At 37.8% G+C, this 18058-nt stretch overlaps 2 long non-coding RNA genes across 4 annotated transcripts in view; one reads left to right on the top strand and one right to left on the bottom strand.

Annotated features, from left to right (window-relative positions):
- LOC102128784 (uncharacterized) overlaps window positions 1–18058 on the top strand; it is a 530667-nt gene that overhangs the window by 225383 nt on the left and 287226 nt on the right. The window lies entirely within an intron of this gene.
- LOC123571771 (uncharacterized) overlaps window positions 1340–18058 on the bottom strand; it is a 32702-nt gene continuing 15983 nt past the window's right edge. Inside the window, exons 2-4 of the long non-coding RNA XR_006695983.2 lie at window positions 4854–4993; window positions 2427–2515; window positions 1340–1426 (exon numbers count right to left, since the gene is read on the bottom strand). This is a non-coding gene — a long non-coding RNA (uncharacterized lncRNA). The remainder of the gene's footprint in view (window positions 1427–2426; window positions 2516–4853; window positions 4994–18058) is intronic.

The raw sequence follows: 18058 nt of genomic DNA on the forward strand, positions 1-18058 counted from the left end.
CTCTGCAGGAAGGTTTTGTATGTTAATTATTCTTAAGTTTTGAAATATTTAATAGTTACAATTTGTTATTTTCTTTTGGATTGAGTTTGGTTATAATTATTATTAGTTCAGAATTTATCAAAATAGCATACAATTCAAGTTTTGATGAGAATAACAAATTGTACATTAAAATATGGAAATACATGTATTAGTAGTTCATTTGTATATGAATTAGTGACTATTATGTTGAGCCATACTTTGATATCGAATTTATTCCAGTTTTCCTATATACATATATGAAAACTTGTTCATATAAATAAGTAATTGGGAACTAAAGGTGTGTTATAATCACAGTGTACCTCAATTCTTAAACCTCCTTTTAGGTAATGTGTTAAAAATTATACTGTGATCCAGCATCAAAACTTATCTTTAGTGATCCACCACATATCCATCAATTAAGTCTTTCTGCAATTTTTTAAACAGAAAAGAACTGTAAACAATCTAATTTGCAGAATGATTCATTACCCAGTCATTAGATTTCTGGAAAGTAAACTAAAATAACGCTACTAAGAATTGTCAAATGTCTACTTAGGTGCTTTATACTCTTTCACTTAGAGGTGCCTTTTAAAAATATGATATTTTATAAAATTTTGCAAATTAAAATAATATTCAATTTAAATATATATTTTCCAGTAATTTTCTGATAACATGATTCTATCTTAACATGTACTTTAAATACACTTCAGGGTTGCAGACACAACTCAGACAAGGATGTGTGAGTACTCACCAAGCTCTTCCTCATTTGCTTCCTCAATTCTTTACCAATAGTTCAAGTCTGCTAAAAATTACTCATGCTGCCTATTCTACAGTTCCCCTTAATTTATAGTAACCCAGCATGGGCCATAACACACACTATCTAATAACACGTTGCCACCTTAAACATTCATATGAATGAAATTTTGAAAGATGTAAAATGCTGTAGTGCCTTAATTAAAAGATATTTGACTGCCAATGACAATTTGAATTATTTCTTTGTGTAATACCCAAAGAATTTTATACCCTGGAGTAGTCATAGTAATATATAGAACGACTGACAGGCATACTTTTCTTTCATACAATGGAAGAAGACTGATTATGAAAGGGAGTGTGGGATAGAAAAAAAATTCTTCATTATCTACAGATGCATGGTGAAAGCACCAGAGTAAATTTCAAAGGTGAAAATTTGTTTTATTAAATGGGTATTAATCACCCATTTTGAAGACTGCTAAATCATATTACAGAATGTAGTTCCTGCTGGGTATGACGAGTCAAGGGCACATCTTTCTTGTGCCTGCTCTTTGAGAAATATAATCAGACATACCTTCCGCCTGGAGCTAAGGAACAGTGGAGATGGCAGTTTCCCTGGGCATTGCAGCTACTTTCTCATCTCCAGAATTGTTACAGGAGGCTGTGGAGGCATATCACAGAATTGCTTAACATAAATTTGAAAAGGGCTGGAGTTCTTAAAGAATGAATAGAGTGAGAAACAAGAATATAATACTTTATATTTTTTGTGATTTGGTTTTTAAATCCTTATCCAGTGTAAATATTCTTTTCCCATGGGTGTTTATTGAAAAAACAAACCAAACAAAGAAAAAATAGTGAATTTTTGCTTTAGGTTAATTGCAAAAGAAAAACTCAGAAATAAGATGTCCATGGGGGCTTTAAAAAGTCCTGACATATTACTGGGAATCTAAAAAGCCACATTCATGTGTTGGACTGTGTTCATGCTCAGGGCTGTGCACGTGCTTGAAAAATACCTGGAAATGCCCTAGTCTCTAATCTCTAGCTGACTCTAAGGCTCTATGCAAGCAGAAAATAAAAGCTGATTGCCTAAGGGTTAAGTGCGTGTCTCAACATAAATACAGAGCTCCTCAGCAAAATCAGAGACTTATAGGTCCAAGGTATCTAAGAAAATCTCTACCTAATCATTAGCTGATGATTGAACTAGCTGAGCAAAAATTTCAGTGATCACACATGAAAAAATACAAACTTCACAGAATTAGGTCAGAAGAGTCACTAAGCAAATAACAACATACATAACAAAGAGCAACAACAACAATGTATGGGGAGATGAGAGACTCTGATTTTCAGAGTTACCACATTTTATTATTTGAAATGTCTAGTTTTCAACAGAAAATTATGAGACATGCAAAGAAATAAAGTGTAGTTTATACACAGAAAACAAAGAAATCAACAAAAACTGTTTCTGGTGAAATCTAGATGTTGGACTTCCCAATGGCTTTACATCAGCTATTTTAAATATGTTCAAACAACTAAAGAAAGCCATGTCTAAACAACTAAATAAAAATATGAAAATTATGTCTCATAAAATGCAGAATATTAACAAAAATATATGAATTTTAAAAAGAGCCAAATAGAAATTCTGAAGTTAAAAACTGCAGTACCTGAAACAAATAGTTCACTAGAGGGGCTCAAGAGCAGATCTTAGCAGGCAGAAGAATCAGTGGACCCGAGAAGAATCAATTGAGATTATCTAGTTTGAGGAATGAAAAGAAAAAAAAGAATGAAAAGAAGTGAACACAGCCTCATAGACTTATATCATCAAACATATCATCACATGTGTGATGGAAATCCTAAAAGAAGAGGAGAGAGAGATAGGGACAGAAAGAAAGATTGAAAAATAATAAAGATCATTAGTCTACACATCCAAGAAGCTCAATGAATTTCCAGTAGGATGAACTTAGAGATCCACTCTGAGACACATGATAAAGAATTTATTTCAGTGAAAATTTATTTTATAGATTATTATTATAATTTTCAAAACAATAGATAAATGTAACTTATTTTTATATGATAAAGGAAGACCTGAACAAATTTACATAAAATTGGCAAACTGATGTTGATGGTTGTGGTAAAATATCAGTGTCAAGATTTAATCTTAAGAATGATAACAAATATGATTTATTTTATGTTGCCTAATTTCTCCATTTTCTTTTATCCTTCCTGTTTTTTTTTTTTTCTGTTAAAGTAGAGATTGAAGTAACAAGATGGATGTGAAGGAGGACTAGAAAAGGTCAGCAAAATATCAGCCACTTGTTTATGAAATTCCAGATGGAATTTGTTCACCAAGAAATTATAATTCTGATATTCATATTAAAGGCAAAAGGTTGGCATTTTTTTAATCAAGATACACTGTGACATTTACCTTACTTAATAAGTTTGGAAGTACAAGGGCAATCTTGGAGATAATGTTTATGTCCTCTTTGATTCTCTTCTTAAATATTATATAACTTTAGATGAATATTGATTCTTTAGGTTGGGCTGCTTATTCTCAAAGGTATGGTTTTATTCAGATATGAATAAGTAATGCCATGTGCAAAATTAAAGAAACATGTTGTAATGCCTCTAAACAACATAGACAAAGTCTCTACTCTTATGGAGATTCCATTTTAGTAGGGAAGACAAAAGGTAAATATAGTAGAGTAAATAAGATGGAAACAAGTAGGGCCAGATACATAATTTGTTATAGCAGTAAAAAAATGAGAATGCAGAGACCTTTTTCAAATAATATTAAAAATCTCAAGACAGCAACAACTATTGTGTAACCAAGTGTGAGGTCCTTTGAAGCTTTGGACTCAATGTGACTGTACAGATTGAAAGCCCATGAAGCCAAGCCTGGGGATAAGTGTTATATAGAAAATAATACATTAGGTGGCGTAAGCAAATTAGATAAATTGGCTAAACAAAGACTGTTAAAGCTTAAAGAGTTTGAATTGTTTAATAATTGGCAAAATAATTGGACATGTTATTTAGATGAATTTCTGTGTGTTTTAGAACTTTAGCCATGGTATCTTAAAAAATGCAGCTAGCAAGAAATAGTTTAAATATATGCTGTCATTAAACTAATAAGATGGAGTACTTTTGTGGTGGAATAAACTCGACTTTTAAATTTAGCAAGCTTTTCTTGGCCTCTACAAGTTTTCTGACCTTGGCCCAGTTACTTAAACTTCAGAAGCCTCAATATAATAGGGATAATAAAATAGCATTTAAAGTTGCTTTCGAAATGAAATTAAGGTGACATACAGGGTGCTTAGCAAATGTCAGGAATATAATAAAAATTCAAAAAATAATTATTAGTAGTAAAAGCAACTGTTATCATTGCTGCTAAATTTCTTACAGACTTTAATCTCAGACACAATTTTACTTTATTTAACCAGTTTTACTAAGATAAAAGTTTCTGTATCTTGACTATTCACAAACATTCATCAAACCCTTCTTAGTTTATAATTTTAAAAGAAAAACACTTTACAAAACATAACTATATTAACAAAATACTTGATAACAGTTCTTATGTTTTCTTTTGGTTATAGAGAATTACTGATATTGTGAAATTCTCACTCAATTATCAATAATTAACTACATCTTCTCTGAAAAAAGAATTGACTTGTTCACCTGTGGGAAAGTTTCAAACTGTTGTTGAAGCTCTTATCTTTATACTTGATTACTCCCTCTTTCCTGTGGATAAAGCAGAAAGGTGGAAAGTGGGGTGAAGTATGTTCTTTCTTTTCCTATTCATATATATGTTTGCAAATGGACATTAAAGGTGTGAAATAATGGTGGAAGGAATATAAAGTTGAATCAGGTCAAAATGGGTTGAAAAGAGTTTACTATGCAGAAATTCTAGATGTAATGTTGCTTCTCAAAGAGTTTGAAGGGTCTAACAACTTGTTTGGTGGGCAAAACATGGATCAAAATGTGGTCTATACTACTAACCTAAGTTGAAATACCAGAACTGCCTTGGTATACCATAGAAAAAGAGATCCAAGAGACAGAAAGATTAAGGATTTATCATGTGATATCTGCTCACTTACCCTGGGAGGGCCCAGCGGACTTATCTTTCATGACAACAGTAAGAAATAAATGTGTGAGAAGAGTTGTAGCATTCTTCAAGAGCTCCGTGGTTGCTCTTCTCTGTAGCTAAGAAATTAGAGTGGAGACTGCTTCTTCTAACCTGGAAACCCAAATACAATATGAGAAATTAAATCCTTAATTACTCTTATTGGAGTAATTAAATCCTTAATTACTCCTATTAGAGTAGCACAGACTATGTGGCAGCACTTCATCACCAAACACAAGGAAGACATGCTTCCAGTAATGGACAACAGACCTAAGCAAAGATCAGAATTTTCTGCTATGTGGAGACCTACGGCATTTCCTAGTTGATCATGGAATCCCTAGAAGTGAAATCGGTGATTACTCTACTAAATTTTTCTTATGTGATTTGTGTAAGCAGAAGAGCTCTAGGTCAAGTGAACAGAAGCCTAATTTAAATCATAAAAAGAGAGAGTCATAGCCCCTCAATCCATTTCCAGACTTGAGCCTAGAACTCCTTGAATAAAGGGGAGGCTGAGTCCCCTTCAGGAAAAATCCTGCTTTTCTGCCAAAATTTTAAACTTTTAGTATTTCTTCTGTCTTCCCCCAAATGGATCTACAGCCTTTGACCAGGGCGACAGTGCAGTGAGGGAAATGAAATAATCATATTTTTCAGAGATGATTGGAGACCAAGAATATCACTTGTGTTACGCTAATCAGAGTAAGGTCTTATGTAGGTCTCTTGATCAATGGAGTTTTAGCTCAGGTCCATCTCATAGTGGATCTAATATGTCCTTGAACCTACTCCCAAGTTCCAAGGTAAATAATTGAAACAGACATTCTTAGCATCTGGCAGAGTTCCCATATAGTCTCCCTGACCTTTGGAGTGAAGGATATTGTGGTAGAAAAGGCCAAATGGAAGCCAATAGAATTGTCTTTATTTGGAAGAATATTTAACCAAAGGCAATACTGCATTGCTAGAGGGATTGCAGAAATTAGCGCCATCTTCAAGGATCTGAAATATGCAGAGATGGTGATTTCCACCATATTCCCCTTCAACTTACCAATTTGGTTTGTGCAGGAGGCAGACAGAGCTTGGAGAATGACCATGAATTATTATAAACTTAATTAAATTATGACTTAAATTGCAGCTGCTGTTCCAGATGTGGTTTCATTGCTGAAGTAAATTAACACACCCCCTAGTAATCGTTGTGCAGTTACTGATCTGGAAAATGATTTTTAAAAACATCTTTCAGTAAAGGTCACCAGAATCAGTTTGCTATCACCTGGCAAGTCCAAAAATACACCTCCATTGTCCTAACTTACAGATAAACTAACTCTTTCTTATGTAATAGTTTAGTCTGCACAGACCTTGGTTATCTTTCCTTTTCACATGACATCATAATTATTCAATACATTATTATGTTAATTGGACAGTAGAAACTACTGTAGTATATTTGTAAGACATTTGCATGTCAGAAGATAAAATATAAACAAATATTCTGAGGTCTCCCATCTCAGTGCAATGTCTAGAAAGTACAATTGCGTGGAGCATGATGGATACCTCATCTAACATAAAACTTATCATGTCAAATGGACCTTTCTGGATTTCAGAGGCAACACATTACTCTTTTGGGTGCACTACTCTGGACTACTTACCAAATGCCCTACAACACTGTTGGTTTTCAGTGAGCCCCAGAACAAGAGAAGGCTCTACAACATCCCCAGGCTGCTATACAAACTGCCGGCCACTTGAGCCAAAGTAGCCTTGTTGACCACTTGAGCCAAAGGATCCAATAGATCTTAATGGTTCTTCAAGTGTCAGTGGTTTACAGAGGTACTTTATGAAGCTTTTGGTAGGCCCTATAGTGCACTTCGCATATTGCATTTTTTGCAAATTGATTATTTGTGGCAACGTAGAGCTGAGCAAGTCTAATGGCACCATTTTTCCAACAACATGTACTAGTGTCATGTCTCTGTGTCACATTTTGGTAATTCTCACAATATTTCAAACTTCTCATTAATATTATATTCTCATGGCGACTTGTGGTTAGTGATTTTTGATGTCACTACTGTAAATGTTTTGGGGTACCGTGAACCACACCCATGTAGGATGGGGAAATTAATTGATACATATTGTATTTGTTTAAACTGATTTATCAACTGGTCATTTTCCATGTGTCTCTCTGACTTGTGGTATCCCCATTTTTTGAGACACAAAGATTGAAATTAGATCAATTAATAACCTTATAATGGCTTCTAAGTGTTCAGGGGAAAAGGAAAGTAGGACATCTGTCACCTTAAATCAAAAGCTAGAAATGATCAAGTTTCAGGTATTATTATCTATGTAATACATTTCATAAGGCTATAGTTGCCATAGATAGTGATTCTTTTGATGAATCTGGGCAAGGTCGGTGAAAGTGTCCTAGAAAGAAAGGATTCACCATTCTTGATGCTATCAAGAACATTTGTGACTCATAAGAAGAGGCTAAAACATCAGTATTAACAGGACTTTGGAAGAAGTTGATTCCAATCCTCATGGATGACTTCGAAGGGTTCAAAACTTTAGTGGAAGAAGTAACTGCAGATGTAGAAATAAAAAGGTAACTAGAATTAGAAGTGGAGCCTGAAGATATGACTGAATTGTTGCAATCTCATGATAAAACTTGAACAGATGAGAAGCTGCTTTTTATGGATGAGCAAAGAAAGTGGTTTCTTGAGATGGAATATACTCGTGGTAAAGATGCTATGAACGTTGTTGAAATGACAACCAAGTATTTAGAATATTACACAACCTTGGCTAAAAAAGCAGTGGCAGGGCTTCAGAGATTTCACTCCAATTTTGAAGGAAGTTCTGTTATGGATAAAATGTAATCAACAGCATCAAATGCTATGTAGATATCTTTCACGAAAGAGTCAATTGATGCACAGAACTCTATTGTCTTAATTTGATAAATTGCAATAGCCATCCCACCCTTCAGCAATCACTCTGCTCATTAGTTAGCAGCCATCAACACTGAGGCAACACCTTTCACCTGCAAAGGATTATGAGTTGCTGGAGGCTCAAATTATTGCTACAGTTTTGGGGGTGAATAATGCTTTCTTAAATTAAGATATGCACATTTTTTAGACATGGTATTATTTTACACTCAATAGGCTATCGTATAGTGTAGCATAACTTTTATATACATTGGGAAACAAACAAAAAATGTGTGACTTGCTTGATTGTGAATTTGCTTTGTTACAGAGGTTGGAACAGAAACATCAGTATCTCTGAATTAGTCCTGTACATGAGAAAATGACTCAAATGTTCATGGGTCCTATTTGTGGCACATTTATTTCCTCCTAGCCCAGTTATCTGGTTTCATGGGGGAGGTATTTACTATTAATTGACTGAGGAAAAAAGAAGCACCTTACATATGGTTCTACACAACACATGGACACCGTCTGAAAGTGGACAGCTATAGCACTACAGGCTGTTTTCGGAACAATAGTGGAGTGAAATTCTCCCAGTAAGCAAAACTTGAACAGTGCACTTTGTTCTTCATTTCACATGGAAGGAGAAATACACAGAAGTACAAATATATTCTGATTTATGAGTGGTGCCTAATGATTTGGCTGGATGGTAAGGGACTTAGAAGCAACGTGAAGAAAAAAAATGGTGACAAAGAGGTCTGTGGAAGAAGATGTGGATAGACTTCTCTGAATATGAAGACATTTGAGTCCCATGTGAATGCTTACTAAAGTGTAATGTCTGCAGAGGAAGATTTTAATAATCAAGTGGATAAGATGACCCATTTTGTGGATACAAGTCAGGCTCTTTCCCAAGCCCCCTCCTTGCCCCGGCAATAACTCAATGGGCTCGTGAACAATGTAGCCATGGGTTGGCAGGATATATGAGATGCAGGGATGGAGGTCGTGCATAGGTTCAGCAAATGGACTTCCACTCACCAAGGCTGATCTGGCTAGAGACACTGCTGAGTGCCCAATCTGCCAGAAGCAGAGATCAGTACTGAGCTCCTGATATAGCACCATTCTCTGGTGTGATTAACCAGCCAGCTGGGAGCAGGTGGATTACTTTGGATGACTTCCATCATGAAAGGAGAAATACTTGGTTCTTACTGGCATAGACACTCTGGATATGGATTTGCTTTCTCTGCATGTAATGCCCCTGCCAAAACTACCATCTGTACATATATTGAATGCCTTATCTACCATCATGGTATTCCACACAGCATTGCTTTTGATCACAAAACTAACTACACAGCAAATGAAGCATGGCAATGGGCTGTGCTCATGGAATTCACTGTCCTTACCATGTTCCCCATTATCCTGAAGCAACTAGCCTGATAAAATTTTGGAATCGCCTTTTGAAGACTCAATTTCAATGCTAGCTTTATGTCAATACTTACATGACTGGGACAATGTGCTCCAGAAAGCTGTGTGTGATCTAAGTCAGAGTGTAATATATGATGCTTTTTCTCCCATAGCCAAGATACAAAAGATCAGGAATGAACGGGTAGAATAGGAGTAGCACAACTCACTGTTACACTTATTGATCTACTAGTAAATTTCTTATTTTTCCCCCATAATCTTATGCTCTGGTGGTCTAGAAGTCTTACTACTGAAGGAAAGAATGCCTCTCCCAGGAGACACAACAATAATTTTATTGAACTGGAAATTAAGAATGCTACCTTGCCTCTTTGGGCTCCTCATGTCTCTGAATCGACAAAGGAGGGAGTTACTCTTACTTGTTGAGATAATTGATGCTGACTATCAAGGAGAAGTTGGGCTGCTAGTACACAATAATGGTAAGGAAGAGTATGTCTGGGATACAGGAAATCACTTAGGGTGTCTTTGACTACTATGGTGTCCTATGATTAAAGACAATAAAAAATTACCACAGTCTTTTCCAGACAGGTCTGCTAAATGGCCCAGACGCTCAAAAAATAGTTGGGTCACCCAATAGGCAAAGAAACACAGCCAGCCTAGGTACTTGCTGAGGGCAAAGATAATATAGATCTGGTAGTGGAAGAACGTAGTTATAAGTTTAAGCTATGAACATTTGACCCATTGTAGAAATAAGAACTGTAATAGTTATGAGTATATTTTATTTATTGTTATAAATATGTTTGCGTGTGTGTATGTGTCTGCATTTGTTTGTGTGTGTGGGTGTAACCAAATTTTATTCACTCTACATGTGAATAAGGAGTAACCAAATTTTATTGGGGTAACCAAATATGGGGTATTTTATTGTGAATAAAATAAATTTTATTCACTCTACATTTTCTTATTAATTCTTCCTACTGAATAATTCTACTTTTCATGGCAGAGTGTCTTTCCTGCTCTGTTAGTATTTTTTTTTTTTTTTTTTTTTTTGAGACGGAGTCTTGCTCTGTCTCCCAGGCTGGATTGCAGTGGCCGGATCTCAGCTCACTGCAAGCTCCGCCTCCCGGGTTTACGCCATTCTCCTGCCTCAGCCTCCCGAGTAGCTGGGACTACAGGCGCCCGCCACCTCGCCCGGCTAGTTTTTTGTATTTTTTAGTAGAGACGGGGTTTCACCGTGTTAGCCAGGATGGTCTGGATCCCCTGACCTCGTGATCCGTCCGTCTCGGCCTCCCAAAGTCTGTTAGTTTTAAAAAGCAAATGACAAGCATTTTTTAAAACTATCTTGCTTTGGGGAAAGAGTAAACATTTAAAAAATCACCATATAGTATTTAGGAAAAATACTACTGGTTTTCTTTTACTCCAGCTACTGCTTTTTCTATGTATGTGTGCTTGCATCTATCAGCTCATAGACTTCAAGGAACTTGCTGAGACTTAAGCCTTTTGGGGGAAATTACTTCTGGATTTTTAAAATCATGGTTGAAAAATAGGCAAAAGACTCCCATATCCTTCAACCATTCTTTAAAAAATGGTGGAGGGATAGGCAAAATATTCTTTTGAGAATTCCAGATATTCACAATTTAGGGGATGATATTCAAACTTCACAAATCTTGACAGAAGGGTCTTTAACATCCCATCAAAGAGCTTGCCCATCTTAAGCTGAGTAATTGGGGGCTGTGACCGCAGTCAGACGACCAGACGAAGGACAGGGATGAATATTGTCGCCTTTTGTATCCAACAGGGCAGGCAGGATTCCCTTCTACAAGGAGGACTATCAAAATTAGCTGAGGCCCCCTCAGGAGCAGGTGGTGGTGAAGGACAAAGAAGCAAGCTGCCATGAATGCTGTTCTGTATTTATGTAGTCCAGAAAACCCCTGTCATCATGCTCTGTTGATGTCATTTTTCTTTTATTTTTTGAATGGAATTAAGCTAATGAGTCAGAGTGGATAATTCCTTAACAATAGCTACTATGGGAAGTTACAACTGACCTGTGGGGCTGCTCCTGGTGTCAGCAATGTTTCTTTCTTTTTATTATTATTATTATTATACTTTAAGTTCTAGGGTACATGTGCACAACGTGCAGGTTTGTTACATATGTATACTTGTGCCATGTCGGTGTGCTGCACCCATCAACTCGTCATTTACATCAGGTATAACTCCCAATGCAATCCCTCCCCCTTCCCCCTCCCCATGATAGGCCCCGGTGTGTGATGTTCCTCTTCCTGAGTCCAAGTGATCTCATTGTTCAGTTTCCACCTATGAGTGAGAACATGTGGTGTTTCGTTTTCTGTTCTTTTGATAGTTTGCTAAGAATGATGGTTTCCAGCTGCATCCATGTCCCTACAAAGGACACAAACTCATCCTTTTTGATGGCTGCATAGTATTCCATGGTGTATATGTGCCACATTTTCTTAATCCAATCTGTCACTGATGGACATTTGGGTTGATTCCAAGTCTTTGCTATTGTGAATATTGCTGCAATAAACATACATGTGCATGTGTCTTTATAGCAGCATAATTTATAATCCTTTGGGTATATCCCCAGTAATGGGATGGCTGGGTCATATGGTACATCTAGTTCTAGATCCTTGAGGAATCGCCATACTGTTTTCCATAATGGTTGAACTAGTTTACAGTCCCACCAACAGTGTAAAAGTGTTCCTATTTCTCCACATCCTCTCCAGCACCTGTTGTTTCCTGACTTTTTAATGATCGCCATTCTAACTGGTATGAGATGGTATCTCATTGTGGTTTTGATTTGCATTTCTCTGATGGCCAGTGATGATGAGCATTTTTTTCATGTGTCTGTTGGCTGTATGCATGTCTTCTTTTGAGAACTGTCTGTTCATATCCTTTGCCCACTTTTTGATGGGGTTGTTTGTTTTTTTCTTGTAAATTTGTTTGAGTTCTTTGTAGCTTCTGGATATTAGCCCTTTGTCAGATGAGTAGATTGCAAAAATTTTCTCCCATTCTGTAGGTTGCCTGTTCACTCTGATGGTAGTTTCTTTTGCTGTACAGAAGCTCTTTAGTTTAATGAGATCCCATTTGTCAATTTTGGCTTTTGCTGCTGTTGCTTTTGGTGTTTTAGACATGAAGTCTTTGCCCATGCCTATGTCCTGAATGGTACTACCTAGGTTTTCCTCTAGGATTTTTATGGTATTAGGTCTAACATTTAAGTCTCTAATCCATCTTGAATTAATTTTTGTATAAGGAGTAAGGAAAGGATCCAGTTTCAGCTTTCCACTTATGGCTAGCCAATTTTCCCAGCACCATTTATTAAATAGGGAATCCTTTCCCCATTTCTTGTTTCTCTCAGGTTTGTCAAAGATCAGATGGCTGTAGATGTGTGGTATTATTTCTGAGGACTCTGTTCTGTTCCATTGGTCTATATCTCTGTTTTGGTACCAGTACCATGCTGTTTTGGTTACTGTAGCCTTGTAGTATAGTTTGAATTCAGGTAGCGTGATGCCTCCAGCTTTGTTCTTTTGACTTAGGATTGTCTTGGAGATGCGGGCTCTTTTTTGGTTCCATATGAACTTTAAAGCAGTTTTTTCCAATTCTGTGAAGAAACTCATTGGTAGCTTGATGGGGATGGCATTGAATCTATAAATTACCTTGGGCAGTATGGCCATTTTCACGATATTGATTCTTCCTATCCATGAGCATGGTATGTTCTTCCATTTGTTTGTGTCCTCTTTTATTTCACTGAGCAGTGGTTTGTAGTTCTCCTTGAAGAAGTCCTTTACATCCCTTGTCAGTTGGATTCCTAGGTATTTTATTCTCTTTGAAGCAATTGTGAATGGAAGTTCATTCCTGATTTGGCTCTCTGTTTGTCTGTTACTGGTGTATAAGAATGCTTGTGATTTTTGCACATTAATTTTGTATCCTGAGACTTAGCTGAAGTTGCTTATCAGCTTAAGGAGATTTTGGGCTGAGACAATGGGGTTTTCTAAATATACAATCATGTCATCTGCAAACAGGGACAATTTGACATCTTCTTTTCCTAACTGAATACCCTTGATTTCTTTCTCTTGCCTAATTGCCCTAGCCAGAACTTCCAACACTATGTTGAATAGGAGTGGTGAGAGAGGGCATCCCTGTCTTGTGCCAGTTTTCAAAGGGAATTTTTCCAGTTTTTGCCCATTCAGTATGATATTGGCTGTGGGTTTGTCATAAATAGCTCTTATTATTTTGAGGTACGTTCCATCAATACCGAATTTATTGAGCGTTTTTAGCATGAAGGGCTGTTGAATTTTGTCAAAAGCCTTTTCTGCATCTATTGAGATAATCATGTGGTTCTTGTCTTTGGTTCTGTTTATATGCTGGATTATGTTGATTGATTTACGAATGTTGAACCAGCCTTGCATCCCAGGGATGAAGCCCACTTGATTATGGTGGATAAGCTTTTTGATGTGTTGCTGAATCCGGTTTGTCAGTATTTTATTGAGGATTTTTGCATCGATGTTCATCAGGGATATTGGTCTAAAATTCTCTTTTTTTGTTGTGTCTCTGCCAGGCTTTGGTATCAGGATGATGTTGGCCTCATAAAATGAGTTAGGGAGGATTCCCTCTTTTTCTATTGATTGGAATAGTTTCAGAAGGAATGGTACCAACTCCTCCTTGTACCTCTGGTAGAATTCAGCTGTGAATCCATCTGGTCCTGGACTTTTTTTGATTGGTAGGCTATTAATTATTGCCTCAATTTCAGAGCCTGCTATTGGTCTATTCAGGGATTCAACTTCTTCCTGGTTTAGTCTTGGAAGAGTGTAAGTGTCCAGGAAATTATCCATTTCTTCTAGATTTTCCAGTTTATTTGCGTAGAGGTGTTTATAGTATTCTCTGATGGTAGTTTGTATTTCTGTGGGGTCGGTGGTGATATCCCCTTTATCATTTTTAATTGTGTCGATTTGATTCTTCTCTCTTTTCTTCTTTATTAGTCTTGCTAGTGGTCTGTCAATTTTGTTGATCTTTTCAAAAAACCAACTCCTGGATTCATTGATTTTTTGGAGGGTTTTTTGTGTCTCTATCTCCTTCAGTTCTGCTCTGATCTTAGTTATTTCTAGCCTTCTGCTAGCTTTCGAATGTGTTTGCTCTTGCTTCTCTAGTTCTTTTAATTGCGATGTTAGAGTGTCAATTTTGGATCTTTCCTGCTTTGTCTTGTGGGCATTTAGTGCTATCAATTTCCCTCTACACACTGCTTTAAATGTGTCCCAGAGATTCTGGTATGTTGTATCTTTGTTCTCATTGGTTTCAAAGAACATCTTTATTTCTGCCTTCATTTCGTTATGTACCCAGTAGTCATTCAGGAGCAGGTTGTTCAGTTTCCATGTAGTTGAGCGGTTTTGATTGAGTTTCTTAGTCCTGAGTTCTAGTTTGATTGCACTGTGGTCTGAGAGACAGTTTGTTATAATTTCTGTTCTTGTACATTTGCTGAGGAGTGCTTTACTTCCAATTACGTGGTCAATTTTGGAGTAAGTACGATGTGGTGCTGAGAAGAATGTATATTCTGTTGATTTGGGTTGGAGAGTTATATAGATGTCTATTAGGTCTGCTTGCTGCAGAGATGAGTTCAATTCCTGGATATCCTTGTTAACTTTCTGTCTCGTTGATCTGTCTAATGTTGACAGTGGAGTGTTGAAGTCTCCCATTATTATTGTATGGGAGTCTAAGTCTCTTTGTAAGTCTCTAAGGACTTGCTTTGTGAATCTGGGTGCTCCTGTATTGGGTGCATATATATTTAGGATAGTTAGCTCTTCCTGTTGAATTGATCCCTTTACCATTATGTAATGGCCTTCTTTGTCTCTTTTGATGTTTGATGGTTTAAAGTCTGTTTTATCAGAGACTAGTATTGCAACCCCCGCTTTTTTTTGTTCTCCATTTGCTTGGTAAATCTTCCTCCATCCCTTTATTTTGAGCCTATGTGTGTCTCTGCGTGTGAGATGGGTCTCCTGAATACCGCAGACTGATGGGTCTTGACTCTTTATCCAGTTTGCCAGTCTGTGTCTTTTAATTGGAGCATTTAGTCCATTTACATTTAAGGTTAAGATTGTTATGTGTGAACTTGATCCTGCCATTATGATATTAACTGGTTATTTTGCTCGTTAGTTGATGCAGTTTCTTTCTAGCCTCGATGGTCTTTACATTTTGGCATGTTTTTGCAATGGCTGGTACCGGTTGTTCCTTTCCATGTTTAGTGCTTCCTTCAGGGTCTCTTGTAAGGCAGGCCTAGTGGTGACAAAATCTCTAAGCATTTGCTTATCTGTAAAGGATTTTATTTCTCCTTCACTTATGAAACTTAGTTTGGCTGGATATGAAATTCTGGGGTTAAAATTCTTTTCTTTAAGAATGTTGAATATTGGCCCCCACTCTCTTCTGGCTTGGAGAGTTTCTGCCGAGAGATCTGCTGTTAGTCTGATGGGCTTCCCTTTGTGGGTAACCCGACCTTTCTCTCTGGCTGCCCTTAAGATTTTTTCCTTCATTTCAACTTTGGTGAATCTGGCAATTATGTGTCTTGAAGTTGCTCTTCTCGAGGACTATCTTTGTGGCGTTCTCTGTATTTCCTGGATTTGAATGTTGGCCTGCCCTACTAGGTTGGGGAAGTTCTCCTGGATGATATCCTGAAGAGTGTTTTCCAACTTGGTTCCATTTTCCCCCTCACTTTCAGGCACTCCAATGAGACGTAGATTTGGTCTTTTTACATAATCCCATACTTCTTGCAGGCTTTGTTCATTTCTTTTTCTTCTTTTTTCTTTTGGTTTCTCTTCTCGCTTCATTTCATTCATTTGATCCTCAATCGCTGATACTCTTTCTTCCAGTTGATCGAGTCGGTTACTGAAGCTTGTGCATTTGTCACGTATTTCTCGTGTCATGGTTTTCATCTCTTTCATTTCGTTTAGGACCTTCTCTGCATTAATTACTCTAGCCATCAATTCTTCCACTTTTTTTTCAAGATTTTTAGTTTCTTTGCGCTGGGTACGTAATTCCTCCATTAGCTCTGAGAAGTTTGATGGACTGAAGCCTTCTTCTCTCATCTCGTCAAAGTCATTCTCCGTCCAGCTTTGATCCGTTGCTGGCGATGAGCTGCGTTCCTTTGCAGGGGGAGATGCGCTCTTATTTTTTGAATTTCCAGCTTTTCTGCCCTGCTTTTTCCCCATCTTTGTGGTTTTATCTGCCTCTGGTCTTTGATGATGGTGACTTACTGATGGGGTTTGCTGTGGGTGTCCTTCCTGTTTGTTAGTTTTCCTTCTAACCCTCAGCTGTAGGTCTGTTGGAGATTGCTTGAGGTCCACTCCAGACCCTGTTTGCCTGGGTATCAGTAGCAGAGGCTGCAGAAGATAGAATATTGCTGAACAGCAAGTGTACCTGTCTGATTCTTGCTTTGGAATCTTCCTTTCAGTGGTATACTCCACTGTGTGAGGTGTGGGGTGTCGGTCTGGCCCTAGTTGGGGATGTCTCCCAGTTAGGCTACTCAGGGGTCAGGGACCCACTTGAGCAGGCAGTCTGTCCATTCTCAGATCTCAACCTTCGTGTTGGGAGATCCACTGCTCTCTTCAAAGCTGTCAGACAGAGTCGTTTGTGTCTGCAGAGGTTTCAGCTGCTTTTTTGTTATTGTTGTTGTTGTTTTTGTTTAGCTGTGCCCTGTCCCCAGAGGTGGAGTCTACAGAGACAGGCAGGACTCCTTGAGCCGCTGTGAACTCCACCCAGTTTGAGCTTCCCTGCCGCTTTGTTTACCTACTTAAGCCTCAGCAATGGTGGGTGCCCCTCCCCCAGCCTCGCTGCTGCGTTGCCGGTAGATGGCAGACTGCTGTGCTAGCAATGAGGGAGGCTCCGTGGGCCTGGGACCCTCCCGGCCAGGTGTGGGATATGATCTGCTGGTATGCCCGTTTGCTAAGATCCTTGGTAAAGCACTATATTGTGGTGGGAGTTACCCGATTTTCCAGGTGTTGTGTGTCTCAGTTGCCCTGGCTAGGAAAAGGGATTCCCTTCCCCCTTGCACCTCCCAGGTGAGGCGATGCCTCGCCCTGCTTCAGCTCTTGCTGGACGGGCTGCAGCATCTGACCAGCACCGATTGTCCTACACTCCCTAGTGAGATGAACCCAGTACCTCAGTTGAAAATGCAGAAATCACCTGTCTTCTGTGTCGCTCGCACTGGGAGTTGGAGACTGGAGCTGTTCCTATTTGGCCATCTTCATATTCAATGTTTGAAGCAATGTTTCTTCAAAAAGAGGTCTCCTTTCCATTTTCTCCCTCGATTTTGATGAATCACCAAGCAGTGAGAATGTCAGGGCTTGAGGGGTTAAAACGATCATGCTCTTAAATTATTGCCACACAAAACCACCTGGGTTCAACTTGTGAACACAGGTTCACAATTGCACACTTGTTTGCATGTCAATCTTCGAAGAGAGCTTTTGTAATTCAGGGCATATAAAAATGTGTTTTAGTAATTCAGTAGAAAAATGTTGGGCTCTCTAATGATTGGAGAAACTAATGTGATATGCTCCAGGTGAAAATCCTCAGACTAAGTATGTAAGTATTAAGACCCTGCTTCTAAGTGACTCACTTTCCAAGTCTAGTCTTTTCTAGTGCTCCAAAATGTAACATATTTTGCTAGTCCAACAATACTTCAACATTTGTTATTACATTTTGAAAGGATAGCCATAGGTAAGACCGTTCTCTATGTGGTTCAGAAAACCTCCACCATCAGGCTTTATTGGTGTGATTTTTCTTTTATTTTTTTGAATGAAATTAAGTTTTAACTCAGAGTAGATTAATATTAAGGAGCAAGGGTCTTTTCCTGAATGTATTTTTTATGTATGGA

This window comes from Macaca fascicularis, chromosome 2 (genome assembly GCF_037993035.2).
Source record: "Macaca fascicularis isolate 582-1 chromosome 2, T2T-MFA8v1.1".
In the NCBI taxonomy this organism is placed as follows: domain Eukaryota; kingdom Metazoa; phylum Chordata; class Mammalia; order Primates; family Cercopithecidae; genus Macaca; species Macaca fascicularis.